This window comes from Vitis riparia, unplaced genomic scaffold (genome assembly GCF_004353265.1).
Source record: "Vitis riparia cultivar Riparia Gloire de Montpellier isolate 1030 unplaced genomic scaffold, EGFV_Vit.rip_1.0 scaffold437_pilon_pilon, whole genome shotgun sequence".
Classification (NCBI taxonomy): Eukaryota; Viridiplantae; Streptophyta; class Magnoliopsida; order Vitales; family Vitaceae; genus Vitis; species Vitis riparia.
In genome coordinates this window covers 41,973-58,781 of record NW_023269678.1, presented here as the reverse complement: position 1 = coordinate 58,781, position 16,809 = coordinate 41,973, and positions in this window count along the sequence as shown.

The window sequence follows — 16,809 nt, the reverse complement described above, 5'->3', positions numbered from 1 at the left end:
GGTGTTTGTATTGATGTGGGTTGTTTCTATTTGATTTAAATGTTTCGATTGTTGAGATGAATCTTGTGGTTCATTGTGATAAAAAAAAAAATGAGTTTTTTTTCCCCTTCAAATTGATTGCAATTTGTTGCATCTTAGGTGATAATTTCTTTTTGGGAGCTAGAATTCATTATGGATTTGAGATTTGCATATGCCAAATGGGGCGGGACAAGAATGGGGATGGGATTATAGTTTTTGTTTGAAAACGAGAATGTGAATGCTTACTTTGCCCCAGCTCGGGTCTAGGAAGGGAATGAGATAGGGGTGCCCCATCCCAAACTCACCTTGTTGTCATTCCTAGTTAGAGATTGATATTTGAGCCCTTAAGTAGAAGAACATAAGTATTCAAGAGTTTTATTCACCTATGAATGATCTCTAGGATTGATTGGCTTTCATGAAATCAATAAAGTTCCAGGCTTTTAGGCCTTATATTGGCCGTAGAAAGGAATAACAACTGGTTTAATTTTTTATGGCCCTTTATAGTGATTTTGAGGCACTACATGAGACCATTTTGTATTACATCTCATTTCCCTTTGTTGATTCAATGGTCATTGAATTCTTAGCTAAGGAGATACATTTTAAGTCTTAGGTAGGAAAATAAATTATCTCCAATCTTCATACATCTATTTAGCAGTACCTTTTAGGCCACCTTCCAACAATCTAAACAAGCATTATTCAAAGGTTGTCATGGATGAATATTATAGCTATTATAAATAGAAGAGTCACTATAAGGCTCAATGTCCTTAGATCTTGAATAGAACAGTGCAACAACACTTTCTCAATAGTCTAAATAGAGTCAGTTTAATATTGACCAACAACATTTTTATAAGCCTCCATAGTTTAATACCTCAACAGTTGTTCCTTCATCTAACTCGTTTGGATTTAAACCCATACTATCCTCTCTAATACCATGGTAGTTGCCCTTCCCAAATAGTTTTAGAAGTTCCTGGCCACACAAACATGTGTTATGTCTTCCTTTTCAAGTTTGTAAGCCCCTAGTTCTTTAAGTATGTCTTCCTCCATATGGATCTTAGACTCTAGAGCTTCTCACCATACGTCACTTGATTTAACATACCATATGGAAATAACAAAGAAGAGAGGGGTCTTTTACTTCTTTATCTCCTACATCTTTTGTATCTGTCATTACTACTGATGACATTCTAATGCCTTTAGCTGATATTGGTTTATTATTACACCTTATTTTTCTTTTTTTAATGTTTATCATATTCCAAATCCTACATTTAGTCATCTATGTTGGTCAATTATGTGACTTTGATTACGCATTTTCCTTTTCCTTTACTTCTTGTTTTGTGCAAGATTAAGACAATTCATAGGTAAGGGACAATTATATATTTTGGGTGAGCTAAAAGTACCAATAGTTGCCAGCCCAAGTGTTGATTTGTTTTCCTTTCATTTAAGTCATTCTTTATTTAGTTTTTATTTATGACATTCTTGTTTAGGACATGTTTTGACTTCTCATTTAAAGTATTTAGTTTCTACAAAAACATTAGGAGATTTACAACCATAAGATATTTATGATTGTAGTGGTTGTAAACTAACAAAAATTTTTGCTTTACCTTTTAATATAAGTGTTTTCTTTTCTTCCACACCATTTGATTTATTTCATTATGATATGTGGGGACCTTCCCTAATTTTTACAAAAGGAGGATCTCAATATTATGTTTCCTTCATTAATGAGCATACTTGTTATTATTGGGTTTATCTTATGACGCTTTGTTTTGATTTTTTGAGTATTTATAATAACTTTTAAGCCCTTGTCAAAACTCAACATTCTATTGTTATCAAGTGTTTTAGGTGTAATTTTGGTAGGAAATATACTTCCATTGTATTTTGTGAATTACTTGTTTCACATGGAATTAGTCACCACACTTTGTTGACACTTCAAAAGAAAATGGTGTTACTAAGAGGAAACATAGGCACATTGTTTAACATGCTCATTTTCTTTTATTGTTTGCATGTGTTCCTACTGAATTCTTGGGAAAACCAGTTCTTCCTACAATTCACTTAATTAATAAAATCCCCTCATCCTACACCTTTGGTTTGTCACCATTTGAAAAGTTGTATGGTTATACTCCTGATTATACTTCCTTAAGAGTCTTTGGTTGTACTTATTTTGTCATTGTCCTCATGTAGAGCATAGTAGTTATTTTCTCTTTCTGTCATTTGCATTTGTCTGAGGTAGAGTGAAGGTCAAAAGGAATATCGTTGCTTTGATCTGACTAGGCATTAATTATATATATCTTGTCATCTTTTCTTTTTTTAGCATATACCTTTCTTTTTTATTCCTGCTAAGTCTTGTAATGTATCTAAGTCTGATCTTGTTTGCATTGATCCTTTCTTGGACAATACAAATAGCTCTCCTATAACTATTGGTACTTTAGTTCTCGATTTTTGTGATCTTTCCTCTCCTCTTATGGCTACTCTAACACCTTCTAAGATTGTGGATCTTCCTCCCCCACGTACTTCTTAGTGTCCTTGTAAGTTTACTAAATTACCAAATTTTGTTTATGTAGGGAAGCTCGAATTACTCTGTTACCTGACCTTGGATCTTGTTAAGTATATCCAAAACTTCCTAGGGTTGTCTAGATCCTAGCAACAGAAGCAAAATAACATTTAAAACAATATCAAGATCTAGATATTCCCAAATCAATTCCTTATGGTGAAGAACATTGTCGAATGTGGCAATAGTCATTGGAGATCTCGCAAACCCACTAATTTTCCACTTGATGACTCGTTTTTTGAGTCTAGGCATTGAGATGGTGAAAATATCTAAAGGTTGGAGGCTACAATTCTCTCTCATGACATATAAGGGAGAATGAGAATGAAAGAAACAAAAGTCTAAGAAGCCGAGGCCCTAACCTAACTCCCCCTCATTCTTCCCCTAAAGGGGTATTTATAGACTTCCTATTAGGCTTAAGTGACTTGAACCCACTTTGGACTTAAGACCACTTAATTTAACCCAAAAAGAGTCTTAATTGATTAATTAACTTAATAGGGTTCCAATTAATTAAATAACCTAGTCCATAGATACCGTTCACTAACCCTATGCAACCTAATAATAATTAATAAGAAATATTAGGGGTTGACTCAATCCAATTCGAGATGACCCAACCCTAATTTTCTAAAGGTTGTAGAAACTTGGAAAAGAAAATAACATTGGGTTATGCTTTAGATAAATTTAAGGTGAGCACATTATATTAAAGATCAAATATCAAGTCCCAATATAATTAAATGCACATTGTTGCGGTTTGACCCAACTAGCTTGTTGATTTACCACCTTTTCTATATGGAAAAAGAATACATTACTCTAATATAATTTTCTTAATCTTCATCTTCTATGTCTTATCTCTCCTCATTTTTATTTTCAATTTTTTTTCTAGATATAAATGTTGTAGAGGAAATTTCAGTTCTAATGAAGCAAATCACAAGGAAAAATCTATGTGCAATCTTGGATTGACACGTTTAATGTGCCAACGAAAAGCTCTCGAGTGATATAACATTTTAAATCTTTGTGTTATAGATTGCATTCTTATACTTTTGGGTGAGACTTTTATATTTATTTGTATGCATACATTATGCTTTGAAGCACAATTCTTTTCCCTCTCTTTGAATAATATTTTGTGCATGTTACAAGAACGATATGAAAATTTTTTAGCATTGTTTATTTTGTTATAATCCTAAATTCCTTTTTACTCGAATCATCTCCTTTTTAATTCTTTAACTATATGACCTTGACACTACAAAAATTTTATTATTTTTCATAATTAAATAGTACTAGCTATGAATTGATTATTAATTAGAGTACTAACTATGAATGTTGCAGGTATAAATTAATATGAGTAAGACATTATCTTATATATATATTTGAAACCAAATATTATGCATAGTATAAGCATTTTTTTATTATTAGGCTACAAATTATTATAAATAGATATATTTAAAAAAAATAGTTGATTAATTATAAATATATTAGAAACATTTATCAAAGAATTTCAAAATAAAAATATAGTAAAAACAGAAAAATATTGAACGGATATAATATAATAATAATATCATATACAATATATATAATATTTTATATATGAAATATATAAAATATAATGTATAATAATATATAAAAATATTTTTTATAATAGTAATAATAATAATAATAATACTATACTATACCAAATTAATTATATACATTGCACAAAAATATTAATATTATACTTTACAATAATATATTATATCGCATAATATGTTTTATGTAAATTTATTTTCAATATTTTCTTATATTACCGAAAACTTAAAATGAAATAAGATTTTATAAATTTTCAGGTTTTAAACACAATATTTACTTTATTAATCAAACATATTTTTTAAGAAAATGAAAAATAAGAAATGAAAATTATTTTCAGAAAATAAAAACAGAAAATGAAGACTAGAAATGCTTTTGAAACCAAAAGCAACCTAAACATTTGCATCCAAATCAAATGGACTTTGCCCATTTTCAGAAAACCGTGTGGGCTCCTCTTAAACAAAGGTACTTGCTCTAGAGACCCTATGTTCTTGACCCATAAATATTGGTTAGGCCAACCAATCCATAAATCCTCACTTGTTTTGAAACTAAATAAATGTTCGTGAATATACCATAAATATTAGTGATTTTTTTTTTTTTTTACCATGTTCCTATTCTTTGCAAGTTGATCTCATTGTATAAAGCTTGTAAACTTTGATTTTATTGTATTTAAAAAAAATTTAAAAAATATAAATGAATTGTCAAAATTATGGTATTATAAAATATTTTATAAAAATTTAAGGATGCCAATATTTTGTAAAAGTTAGAAGGCGTTATAGAAGTCTAAACACGATCACATAATATAATTTTATAAAAGTGTTTTGAAAAGTTATTATTTAAGAGTGCATTTGGTAGTTATTTTAGGAAGTGTTTTAAAACTTTCTTACACTTGAAAATTTTTATCTTTTTAAGTATTAAAAAAAAAACTAAAAAGGCTTTCTATAATCGCCTACCAAACGAACACTAAGAGTTTATTTGTAGTGAGTTTAGAAAATATTTTCAAATTAAAAAACATATTTGAAGAAAAATTATATATTTAATGAAATTTAAAAAACACTTTTAGAAAGTTGAAAAATCACTTATAGTATATTTTTTTAAGAAAAACACTTAGAACCCGTATAATATTTTTAATACTTGAAAATTTTTATCATGCAAAAGCTAGAATTATTAGAAATGTTTTCTAGAATCACTCTCAAACACATTTTCCCTAAAATAAATGATTATTTCAAAAATGTTGTTAGAGGAAACACTTCCCCTAAAAACATTTCTAATAAAAATATTATTAAATACACTCTAAAAGTCATTTTAATATTGTCTTTAGAACTAGTATTAAAAATGTTTTTTGAAAAAAAAAAATTTAAATAAAATATTTTGAAATATTTAGAAAAACACTTTAAAAATTGATAAAAATCAGTTTTAATGCTTTATCGAGTTTAAAAAATACTTTTAAAGAAAACACTTTCATGAATATGATAACAGGTAACTTACAACACTGTTATAGTACAACTCTAATTATGGACTCTTATATATATATATATATATATATATATATATATATATATATTTCAAATAAACATGTCGAGTACACCGTGACATCTTAAAGTCGATTCTGTCTTGCAACAACTCAAGGGAATGGTTGATTATTCCCCCTATTTCGTATTCAGCTCACCCTCTATGCCTGTGTATTCCTCGTGGTATACCAAAAGACTTGAAGCCATTCTCAAGGTCTGGGAGTGTCTTGTCCAAGAGGTACCTACTTTTCCATTGAGATTAATTCTAACTCTAGATGATATTGCATAGGGATGGCGATGGTATGGGTTTTTTTCAGGTACCCTCCCCTCCCCTCCCTCCCCTCCCCTCCCCTCCCCTACCCTAATGGAATGGGGTTCAATTTTAATAAACGGGTTTGATAATTTTTTTTAAACCTAGGACGAGTTCGGATATAACCCCGTTCGCCCCGCCCCGATTATATATAAAATTAATTTTTAAAATTAATTTAATTTAAAATTTAAAATTAATTTAATTTAATTTTTATTTTATTATTTTTAATATATAGATAATAAAAAAATATTTTTAATAAAATAAGTTATAAAAATATAATAATTTAATTATTTATAAAATGTATTTATTTTAATATAATTAAAAAAATTAAAATAATTAAAAAAAAAAGTTAAACGGAATTCCAACTTATTCTCTAGTGTTGCATAATGAATGCAGAGGGGAGGCCAATTATGTTGGATGTAGAAAAACAACTTAAGACGAATTCAAAGTTATGTTTCTTCACTTCTTTCTTTTTTTAAAAAAAAAAAATGATTCATAAATTAATTAAAAATTTTACCATCTTTGCTCAATTTTTATAAATTATTTATCTTTTATATAATTTAAATAACATTATTTTATGTATTTATTTTTTATTATTATATGTTGCTTTTTATTTTTTTATAAAATAGTCACACGTTTTTTTGTTTTTACCTTATTTATTACTTATATTTTAACATAAGTATATTTCTAATAATAATTAATAAGAAATATTAGGGGTTGACTCAATCCAATTGGAGATGACCCGACCCTAATTTTCTAAAGGTTGTAGAAACTTGGAAAAGAAAATAACATTGGATTATGCTTTAGATAAATTTAAGGTGAGCACATTATATTAAGGGAGAATTGTGTTTTCAGACCAGCTAAATTGGGTAATTGAGGTAAGGTCCTCATATCACTCATAATTAAATTCAAAACCCAATGAAAGAGTAGAAATTGAGAGGAAGAATATTGTCTTTAAAAAATCCCTAAAATACCCTTAACTATTAAATGAAAAAACTAACCAATCATCTCACATTTTTCATTCTCTCTTTAACTCTTTTACCCTTCTCTCACCTATTTAATAGTGGAACCAAGTTGAATCATTTTTCTTTATCAAATTGAATATGAAATATGGTTAAAAATTATTATTGCCAAATGCATTTTTGAAGTGAATAACTTTTAAATACCTCATCAAATATTATTCTTTTTTCAAACTTATATTATTTCTCATATATATTAAATAATTTTTAAACACCTCATAAAATATTAGTATTATTTGTTTGTTCTAACTTGTAAATTAGATATTATCAAATATTTTTTTTTTCAAATTTATAGAACATATAATAAATACTTTTTAAATACCTCATAAAATATTATTATTATTATTTTTTAACTTGCAAATTAGACACATGATATTTATTATTTCTCATATTATTTCAAAAATAATGTAAACACTCACATGTATATTATATATATAATATTAATCAAGAAGACAATATTTCTAAGACTAATTTACCAACCTTCCAATAATTTTGAAAGTGTAAATAGGGAAATTGGTCAAATTAAAGTCTTCAAAATATTCAAAAAATTTCCATTCCAAAATTACCTAATTGCTCTCCACACTAATCCTAAATATTTTTTTAATAAAGATTTAAATATTTAAAACCATTAAAATAAATACTTTCTTATTAAAGCAATTTTTTCAAAGTAATAAGATAAAAATCATGAAATCTTCAAAACTATAATTACAACAAATATTTTTAATTTAAAAACTAATTTCAGAATTTAAATTAATGATTTAAAAAAATAAAAATGTTATAAAAATAATTTTTAATTCCATTTAAATATGATTTTTTTAATCTCTATTGATAACAATGAAATTATGTTTATAAAGGCAAAATAGTAAAAATATATATTTCATTTAGTTTCTTATAATAAACAATTCAAACATCATTGATTTTAATTTTATTTCCTATGTGTTAATTTTTGTAGGGAATGTATTAATGACATAATTTGGTAAAAACAAAAAAAAAAAAAAACAAAACTATCAATAATCGTCTTAATGTCAAACTCAAGTTGTTTAAAAATTGTACAAAACCTATTAGGAGCCTTGTACACTCTTGTACACTTAGCACATTTCCCTTGTACAGTTAGTGTAATACCCTTGTACAATGACACAAATTTCATATCTCTCATAAGTTATATGTCCATGTAAGTGTATTAATCATATTTTTAATGGTTTGGTTGAGAAAATGGTGAATAACTTACGATCAATTTTTTTTTCCCCAAATATCATTATTGGAAAAAATATTGGAATTTTCATGTGAAAGTTAAATAAAGTGCATGAAATATGTGTACAATCCTTGAGTGACAAGGAAAATAAAAATGTGGTTTAGAATCGATTAAAATCATTCACAAAGAGTAATCTTGTGCACCTTTGTACAATTAGTACATTTCCCTTGTACAGTTAGTGTAATACCCTTGTACAATAACACAAATTTCATATCCCTCTTAAGTTATGTGTCCATATAGGAATGTTTAACCATATTTCCAATGGTATAGTTAAGAAGATGGTGGATGACTTAAAGGTCCAATTTTTTTTCCCCAAATATCATTATTGGGAAAAGTATTAGAATTTCCATGCGAGAATTAAATAAAGTGCATGACATATGTATACAAGACATGAGTGATAAAAAAAAATAAAGAAATGACTCATAATCGATTATAATCTTTCACAAAAGATAGACTTGTACACCCTTGTATACTTAGTACATTTCCCTTGTACAGTTAGTGTAATACAATTGTACAATGACGCAATAAATGAATAAATAAATTTAATTTTTTATTTTCATATAAAAAAAAAATAGTGCTAAACAAGGTTTTCAATTTTCAATTTAAAAATAGTTTTCATTTTTTAATTAAACGTATTTTCAAAAAGAGACAATATAGAAAATAAAAAATATTTTTAAAAATAAAAAATAAAAAATAAAAACAAGAAAAAATATTTTAAAACCGAACTCAAATATAATCTATATAATTTTTAATTACTTGTTTTCATCTAAAATAAGTAAATATACCTTTTAACCCTTTTATATAAGAAAAATTCAATTTCTACTATGTATTGATATAATCCACTTCTAAAATTAGGTCATCTGAAAACATTTTAATTGATTACTTAAAATAAAAACTCTCCATCCATTCTATTTCTCTCTTTTTCTTTTTCTTATTTTAATAAATTTTCAATTAGTTCAAATCATTAAAAAAAAATTCCTTAATAAACAAATTTATAACATTTCATATAACTTATTACTAAAAGTCATGTTCAAAAAGTTATTAAAATAAGGAAGGAAGAAGATTAAAAAAAAATAAACTTTTTATTTTATAATAGTTAAAAAAACTTTAAAATACTTTTTAGTATAAAAGAAATTAAAATAGTGAATATATTTATTTTAAACAGTATTTTAATTATTAAAATATTTACTTCTAAAATGTAAAAGATAATTTTTATTTATTTAAATTAATATATTTTTAGAAAGTATTTTCCAAAATAGTCTTTGAATCATTAATATAATTTTTGTTTATTTATAATTTAAAAATAAAAAATAATGTTGATTTTTCAATTATTTATAAAAGAGTTTAAAAAATAATAAAAAAATCTAAAAATGGTTAAATAAGAAAGAATAGTGGCATGTGAAGAGTGGTATAATAAAGACAAAAATGAGTCAAGTGGATATTTTTGTTAATTACTATCTCATATCTTTATCATCAATTATGGGTGGTTGGAGGACCTTACCTTAATTATCAAGCCTATATGGGTTGAAAACACAATTTTCCCTTTAAAGATCAAATATCAAGTTCCAATATAATTAAATACACATTGTTGCAATTTGACCCAACTAGCTTGTTGATTGACTACCTTTTCTATATGGAAAAAGAATACATTACTCTAATATAATTTTCTTAATCTTCATCTTCTATGTCTTATCTCTTCTCATTTTGGTTTTCAATTTTTTTCTAGACATAAATGTTGTAGAGGAAATTTCATTTCTAATGAAGCAAATCACAAAGAAAAATCTTCGTGCTATCTTGGATTGACACGTTTCATGTGCCAATGAAAAGCTCTCGAGTGATATGATATTTAATTTAAATTATTGTGTTACAAATTGCATTCTTATAATTTTGGGTGAGACTTTTATATTTATTTGTATGCATACATTATGCTTTGAAGCATATTTTTTTCCCCTCTCTTTGAATAATATTTTGTGCATGTTACAAGAACGATATGAATAATATTTTAGTATGGTTTATTTTGTTGTAATCCTAAATTCCTTTTTACTCGAATCATCTCCTTTTTAATTCTTTAACTATATGACCTTGACACTATGTAAATTTTATTATTTTTCATAATTATATAGAAATAATATTATAGAAAAATACAAAGTAGTATTTAAGAATTTCTAAATCTTCTTGAATGTGAAGTGAAGAATAAAATGGCATTAAGAACTAATTGATACATAATACCTGATCCATCTCAAAGATATTTTTCAATTTTAGTGTGCTTCTATTTAACATTTTTAATTGGAAAGGCATTTGTTGATTTACTTTCATCAATTTAAACATATAACAAGAAGGTTAAACTTTTGAAAAACAATGACGATTCAATTAATTGATTATTAATTAGAGTACTAGCTATGAATGTTTGAGGTATAAATTAATACAAGTAAGACGTTATCTTATTGTGGACCTCGCATTTCAGCTCATGGATTTTTCGCTCGATAGTGAGCTCGATTTTTATTTATTGGTAAAAATTGATTTTTAGAAAAGACTTGAAGACGCCACTTATTTTTGTTTTATTTTTAAAAGGGTAAACAAAATAAGAAAGAAAACCTTAAGTGTGACTCTTTATTTGGAAAAGGTGGTCTGTGAAAAACCGGATCGGACGGGGTTAGGTTACTTATCGGGAAGGTACGGTAAAGACTATAGCACCCCTCTAAGTCCCTAAAATCGGGTCTCTACTAATAAAATGAAACAAGTATGGTGATTGATAAATAAATCAATGAGTACTGAATGAAAATTACAACAAAATACCCGAATGAATATGAGAGGCAAAGAACGTACCTAAATGATGACATGGTTTACTTCAAAGAAAACAAGGGTTAGTGAACTAATATAGGATGAACATATGCGTATCACAAAGCAGAACAAATCAATCACGCATGACAATCGGATCAATCAATCATAAATCACACATGTGGGGCCTCCACCAAAACCCAATTTATTTTGCATGAATTAATATCACATATTCCATTATACTATAATTATGAAAAATTCATTTATGCTTATTAAAATCAAGAGGAGCATAAGATTGTTTGAAAACCAAAGTGGAATTAAAACCATTTGAGAAAAAATTGGATTTTTGAAATTTATTTGAAAATTGGAGTCTCGGGGACTTGTTTGAAAATTGGACCCTTGGGAATTAAATTTAAGGATTGGACATTTGGAAATTAAATTTAAAAGAAATTGGAATTGAAAATTATTTGAGAAGTAGAAACTGTGAAAATTTTATTATATAACTTAGAATATTTGGAAATCATTCGAATCGAAGGTGGAATTCTTTTAGAAATAAACAAATAAAATGATAATAACAATAATAATAATAAATAAATAAATGAATAAACAAAAAAAAACGAAATAAATAAATAAAAAATGGCTAAATAACTAAAAACATATGAAAATAGTGCTTCTTTTGAAAGTCAATTTTGAACGCATGCATGAAGACAACACGTGGACTTCAAAAGCGGCCCCCCGAAGGTTCTTTCAAGCTTCAGTAGTCCCTCATCTATCACATACACCATCTGAATTGTCTATATGGGGAGCAAAATCCAACTGCATCATTTCTTCAGTTATCAATACATCATCATGGTCATCATTGTCACCACCAATTGCTATCCTTTCGTCAACTTCCCGCTGACCATTACATGAAACGTGTCATAAACTTTAGGCTTCCAATTCCCCAAACACCTCAGTCCTCTATTGTCGTCCCCAATTTAGATGAGGAACAACTTCTGCTTGAGTGACATCATTTCCTGGCCTATGCATGTTAGCTTGAGGCGTCAAGGTCAATTCATGAGTAACTTCAGCTTCGGTTGGTTAAGCCCGATGACCCCCAAAAACCTAGGATGTGTCAGATTTCCATATTGCACTTCGAAACGTGCCAAAACCCATGCTGCTCAAGACCCATTTGACAGCCAATATTCAGTATGTGACCACTGTTTGAGTAAACGACTTTTGCATGGGCTTCCACCAATGGTTTCTCCCAAGCCATCATGATAGCTTTGCTATCGGAACCATCAGTTTATCCACACCAAAAGCAGTTCTATCTCCCGAACAATCCTCGTCAGAATCACCACCTTTTGTTTTCTTTCCTCGTGATTGTTCTCTGGAGCAATTTTAGCTTGAGTCCCGGCGTCGAGGAGGGCTTCAAACGCTTCTTGGTGGCCGGAATCCATGGTGGAGTCGGCGGTAAAGAGGTTGGAAGGAGAGAACGCGTTCCAAGGAACGCCAGCTTCCAGCAGAATCTTGATGGTATCGGCGTGGCCGAGCCTGGCAGCATGCATGAGTAGGGTAAGGCCCTCGCCATCAAAGAATAAGAGTCCATCAAGGTATCTTTTTATCTCACCAAGCATCCTCAGCTTTCCTGGATGAGGGAGCAACACTTCGGAGGAGCATCATCATCCGTGCATGTCACGCAGAGAAGAGTATGGGAAGGAGGCTGTGGTGCAACTGGTTGGGCATAGAAGAGGACTATGAGCAAGTTGGGAAATGGGTTAACCGTTCTCGTGCATGGTGGTCACATGCGCATGGGAAGCGAGTAGTAATCCAAATGGGCAGGCCATGAGCAAGATTGAAGGTGAAGAGAGACATGGATATGATGGGTATAGGGAATGATGAAATACAGGTTTGAAAAATGGGTATGAAAGTTGGTGTGGAGGATGGGTGTTGTAATGGGTATGAAGTGGGTGTGAATGGCAGCCATGGGCATGTTGGGTGAGAAGGCAAGTGAGGGAAAATGGTTATGTGGAATGGTGAGCATTTGCATGGGAGTGAATATGAGGATTATAAGGTGCAGGCGGTGGGCTTGGAAACGTGGGATGAATTGAATATTGGTGAGCACGCTAGTGGGTATGAAGATACGAGATGGGATTAGTTGGATGGGTAGTGGAAGAGAGTGGCCGTGCATGAGGTGATTGATAATATGAGTGATGGTTTCAATGGGTATTTGAAAGGGAAATGACAGCGAGCACTCATGAGGCTCCATGCAAGAGAGAAGATTGGATGAAGAATGAATGGGGGGAATATGGATGTGGTGGAGGATGCTCTTGATTCCTGCAAGCGTGAGTGAAGGATGAGTATGACTGGCACGAAGGGCGGGAAGATGGTGAAACGGAGCGGGTTTGATGGGTCTCGGGATGGATATGATAAATGATGGAGAAAATGGGTTAGTGGGGGTGTGAGTGAAAGACGCATGGGGATATAATGAGTACATAGGAAGAAAAGCATCATGGATCGATGGTCCTCCATGCATCACCCCTTTGCTTAACAGCCACTTTTTCAAGAACCATGTCCAAGGCTAGCTCGCCCTGCCGACTTTTGCAAGAGTTTTCTTATCCAAGTCGTGGTATCTGGACTGATCCAGATTATGTTCACCATACAAGCACGGGAGTCACCTCTGATGATAGTCTGCAGCAGAACTGGGCAAATTTTGTGAGCGGGTAGACGTAAAACTTGCTCTAAATTACCATCACAGTTGCTTCGCCAAAAGAACAGCAAGCATGGCATGTCTGACCCTTTGCTTTGACAAGAATTCCGGAGATAGCAACACTCCCTGAAAGTCAGAATTGTCTTCTTAAAGAACAGATCAACATTATTCTCCTTCCGGAATGAATTAATGGTCTCTTCACGCTTTTGGAGGGTCTCTTGCATACTTATGTTCAAACCTTGCATCAACAACCTGTTTAGATGAATATGTCCAACAAAATCTTTCTGGGTATTTTGCGTGGCCTCTCAGGGAATGGAAAAATCCCCAATGACGCTGAAACTCTCTGAAAATGAATTTTCCATCAACAAAGGCTATAAAGAAACAAAGGACTTCGAGACCTCATTGGGACTTTCCTCAGAGAAAAGGGATGTGGCAATTTCATTGAGATCCTCGACCCAGATGTCCAATATGAAGTGCGGCACCCAGCATTTCAAAAAAACTTGACAGATGAATATGAGAAAAAAAAAAAAACAGATCATGGACATATATATATATATATATATGTAAAAAGAAAGCTACTAAGGTGGTGTTTGTTTTTTTGACTTTTTGCTGAAAGTAATTTGATTTTAGAATTTAGTTGTTTGTTTTTTTTTTTTAATTTTTAATGACTTATTACTAAATTTTTAAAATTTTTGGCTAAATGAAAAAAGCCAAAATATTTGGCTTTTTCTAAATAGAAAAAGCCAGTTTTTGAAACCTCCCCTCAAAGCCCGACACCCGACCTTAGCCCACCCATCCCCTTAAAGCTTTCTGCAACTGGCATCCTCAACCCTCACCTCATCCCCAAAGCGGTAATTTCTTCATTCTCCTCCTCCATCGCTCTCCATCCGAGACTACACAGTTGGAAAGACGCTTCACTTTCAATCGACATTGTTGATCTGATTGAAGGTAACCCTCAACCCAAATTTATTTTGGATTTTTGGATTTTAATAGAGCAGTCGAGTCTCATTTCCCAGTGCTTCTCTCTCTAAAACTCTCATTCTCTATTCTGGTATTCAAGTGCTCTGTTTAGGGTTTTTGAGTTCACATGTTGCAGGTCCTAAAATAATTTTAGGATTTCTAGGCTCTGTTAGAGGAGCTGTGTGGGTGTTTCTTTTGTTTGAGTTCATTTTTAAGAAAAGATTTATAGGCTATTGATTTTGTTTGAGATTACAAAGAATGTGGGTATCGGGTATTTGGGTTTTTTTGTCTCAACAAGACCAAATCAGGAGTATTCAATGGGTGGTTGGGAGTTTAATATCTATCTTTTGCAACCCTTTTGAATTAGTTGTTCAGACTCTCTTACACCATTTCTCTGATTGGTATGTGGATGCTTTGTTTGCTGAATTTTACTTGGGTTATGTTTATGCATCCTGTCCTTGTGATCGACTTCTGAATTTTTGGCTTTGGTCCATGGGTATCCATCCTTTTAAGCTCTCTGATGATCTGACTGCAGTGAGACTATAGACTCTTATAGCATGTGCCTATATTTTCATATATAATCTATGGAATGTTTCTTGGATTCTGTTAGATGGGTTTAACGAACAGGGTTATAAGCTGCCCTGTTTATGGGTATAGTTTCTATTCCATCTTTGTAAAGTTCACAGTGATGCACTGTTGTTGGATTTGTTTTGTTGCTTTTGTAGTCATCATCTAAGTGTAGATGTGTACATAGAGAGAAAAACCAAGGCTGCTTGGCAGTTAATATGCCATACAATTAGTGGATCCTTCTAGGAGATTGCTTTCTCATAGATCAGGATGAATTTTGAGGTTTTAAATTCAAGATTCTCTAAGCTTCGACCTTTTTCAATAATGGCCTCATCAAGATCAAAAGGCCTGTTTGTGACTGTAAGTACCATCACTTTCTCTATTTCCTATGTACCCAATCCAACCAGATATTGAATATATAAATCATAAGGTGATTCAGAGGTAAACATAATGTAACATTCTTGTTGCTGAAAGTGGCAACTCCAATACTTTCAATGATGATAAGTGGCAAATATGATTAGGGATTTGGTGGAGCTTTAAACACTCTTGAAGTAGGAGAGTTTGAAGACCATTTAGATGTGTAATTGATGATGGTAAGTCCATTATAGTTGTTCCACTCAAATCAAGCACCCTTAGCTCTCTCTAGCTTTGAACAGCCATTGCAAGACAAAGTTTGAAGGTGTTTCGACTTGTAAATGCCTCTTGGAAGAAGCTCCAGGTTTACACATCCTGCTAGTCCAATATGACTTAATTTTGATATTGTTTCTCTAGATGTTGAATATGGTTAATTGACATTATATTTGAGACTTGGCACATTGAAGTTTGCACTTTAGGTTGTCCTCATCTGTTTGCTGAGTGAGAATCATAGAGGGTTACTAATTTTAGTTCATAAAACCAGCCTATTCTGGCTGCCAGTCTTGTATGATGAACCCATTAGGACTGTTTTTACTCACTGCATCTGCCTGCACTTCTTATCCAAAAAATGAAACAAAATAAAACAAAGGAAATCTATTTTGGAGCACTGTTTGTGTGACATGCATGTAAACTGTCATGATGGTGGCTGGTGGTGCAATAGTCATTTAATAATATATAGGTGGTATTGATTAGGTTTTTTTCTAAAGTGGATTACAGTTCCAAAGCAAAAAATACTGATCAAAACAATAATGATAAAAAAAAATTATAGGGAAGAAATGGGCATATGAAGAAGCCTTGTCTTTCACATTAAACGTTAAACAAAAGATATGGATTTGTTTGTCTATCTTTCATTCAAGTGTGGATGTTACAGTACATAAGAAAATATGCAGTGTAAAACTTGATTGCAAAAGAAAATCATGTTATATAGCATAATCTGAAAATATTTCCAAAGTGTAACCTGATCAGTGGTTTGGATAATGTAGACGAGAGTGTAAGTGGCCAATAATTTGGTTCTCTGTGTTTGTCCATTTCTGAATAGGTTCTGCAGTTTGGTTTGGGGGCTTGAAGTAGATTCATGTTAATTTCATTAACAGTGCTATTTTTATGCATTGAAAAAAATGCCAGAAATCATCCAAAGTAAGCACATTTACACACTTGCTCATGTGAACTCTCACCTACTTCACTTTGCTGC